The 2,693-nt window shown below is 39.7% G+C and overlaps 1 pseudogene; it reads right to left on the reverse strand.

Moving 5' to 3' along the window:
* Window positions 1–1,954: 1,954 nt before the first annotated feature.
* Window positions 1,955–2,686, reverse strand: LOC111140547 (annotated as a pseudogene).
* Window positions 2,687–2,693: the final 7 nt, after the last annotated feature.

Consider the following 2,693-nt stretch of genomic DNA (forward strand, 5'->3'; position numbering starts at 1 on the left):
TCAGAAGTGGAATTTAGCAAATTCATCACTTACATATGACACCTGGTGCTCATCAAAACAACTTTTCTCCTTAATACCCACCACCAATTTAACAAATCCCCCTACTGCCTCACCTCTACCACTCCCCAGTTTGTTCTCTGTATTTTGAAGCCATCCACTTCCTGTTCTATTTCAGATGCCAATGCATTATTTGAAAGAATCAAAAGAACCAAAAGAACTAAAAACATGTGCCAAAGAATGAAAGTGCCCTTGCCCCTAAAGCTCAGGGATTGATGTGGACTATATCACAGATGGGTTACTGGACTGGGAAGAGAATACAGACTGATCTCACTGTGTGGGCATGAGTGAATGAGTCTAGAATTTTCACACCTAGCCTTACTATTTGTAAGGCATCATCAAACCTAAAATATAGCCAAGATCCTCTCCCATGTGGTTTACTGCTATGACATCAGCAGGTCTTTTTTTCTGTCACTCTATTCTCTAAACAGCAGTGATATTCACAAATATAAAATATATCATGTCATTTCCTATTTGATACCCTTTGATAATCCATCATTTGTCTCAGTGTAAAATCCAAAAACCCTTATAGGGCTTTCAATGATCTGCAGGAATGAGCTCTTGCTTTCTTTCTAAACTTGTCTCCTTCCTCCATCCCCACATTCCCAAGACTTCTTCTCCTGACATTCATGCCATGCTCCCTGTCTGGGATACCACATCCATTCTTATTCCCCTCATCTGTAAATTGTAGATTAAAGTACAATGTAAACATAGAAAGCTTTCTTAACACTCTATGTTAATTCAGACCTTACTGTTCCATGTAGATAAACCAGCTTATACTCTATTGTTTCACAGAAAACATCACAAATAGATATAAATCCATTACTCCTTGGATAAGTCATTATATATGTCTCTCCTTCAAAACTAGAGGCTCTATTCAGGCCAAATATCCCTTGGCCATTTCTTTACTTTGTGTCCCTGGGCAATCCAAACTGCAAGAAGAGGACTGGTATATAAAAAGGGCTTCAAAATATCTGTGGAATTACTGAATGAGACAGTAGGCAGGAGTAGCAGAGGTCTTCTAAACAATGGCTGAATAAAAGAAAGTTTGACTCCTTTCTTCCTGCCTTCCTCCCCACTTATCTGTTCCCTTCCCTTTCCTTCTCTTCCTTTTCTTTCATTTTCCCCTCCCCCCTTGAGCATGTTCTCTCTCTCTCTCTCTCTTATCTTTTGTCTTTCTCTCCTCTTCTCCCTTTCTCACCTTCCCTCCCCACCCATCCCTCTCCCTCCACTTATGCCTCCTTCCCTTTGTCTTCCTCCTTCCCATGCTCCATTTCTTTCCTAGGATTTAATTAAACTGAAAACATTAAAATGTCTAAGTTCCTGTAGATAAACTTGGGCATTTCAAAAATTCTTTGTTTTTGTCATGAGGAGATAATTTAAGTCAACAATAATTTGTATGTCTTTTCCTTTTTTTTTTTCATTTATTTATTCCACAGACATTCAATAGGCACAAGTACCACCAGGAACTGAATCTATAACACCAGTTTCCTATCCGTTCTTCAAAGATGTATAACTTTCACCACATATACTTTGTGAACTCAGGAGAAATTCTCCTGTAAAAATCTGAAAATAATGTGTAAAATCATCACACCCTTGAATCATATGATTAGATTCTCACCAGATGATGAAACTTCCAAAGGACAAAAATACCCCTAAAGTGATGTTGTAGAGGCAATTTATCTTCTGAGGAGTTGTTGCCAAGAGGCCATGAAGAAACTCTTTCATTATGGCTTATGGAATTCAACATGGCACCAAGGATGACATCCAGGTTTGAAGGCTCTGAATCTGTTACTCATATATTCCCAAACTTGATCCATTACATGTTCTATGCTAATTTTCCTTCACTGAGAAACAAACAAACAACAACAACAACAACAAATTCTTTTTTTTCTTTTTTCATTTCTTTTCTAACAGCCTCTTTGAATTCTTGGTTCCTCAAACTATATATAACAGGTTTCAGCAGTGGGATAACCACAGTGTAGAAGACAGAATTGATCTTGTTGATTTAAGGAGACAGATGGTAATTGGGTCGAACATACATAGAGATCATGATCCCGTAGTAGATAGTGACAACAGCCAAATGGGAGCCACATGCGGAAAAGGTTTTCATCCATCCAGATGCTGAAAGGATTCTCAGTATGGTAGATAAAATGAAAACATAGGACACAAGTGTAAGAAGAAAACAAATGCCTTGCACTGCAACTGACAGGATGAAGATGACCATCCTGGTGAGATACACATTGGAACATGAGAGCTGCATAAGGGGAGGGAGGTCACAGAAGATATGATTGATCTGATTAGGACCACAGAAATCCAACTTGGAAATCATTAGGGAGGGTTAAAATCCTGTGCCAACACCTGTCAACCAGGAGACTGCCACCAACCTGGTGCAGATCTCAGGACTCATCAAGAAAGAGTAGTAGAGTGGGCTGCAGATGGCCAGGTATCGATCACAAGCCATCATGGACAGAAGGAAGCACTCAGTAGCCCCAAAGAACACAAAGAAGTAAAGCTGTGTCATACAGGCAGGGAAGGAGATGGGTTGGCTGTGAGAGAACAGGTTGGCTAGGAGAAGGGGCATGGTGGTGGATGTATACCAGATCTCCAGAAAGAAGAGGTATTTGAGAAATACA

This window comes from Enhydra lutris, unplaced genomic scaffold (genome assembly GCF_002288905.1).
Source record: "Enhydra lutris kenyoni isolate GAN:26980312 unplaced genomic scaffold, ASM228890v2 scaffoldscaffold3020, whole genome shotgun sequence".
NCBI classification, from domain to species: domain Eukaryota; kingdom Metazoa; phylum Chordata; class Mammalia; order Carnivora; family Mustelidae; genus Enhydra; species Enhydra lutris.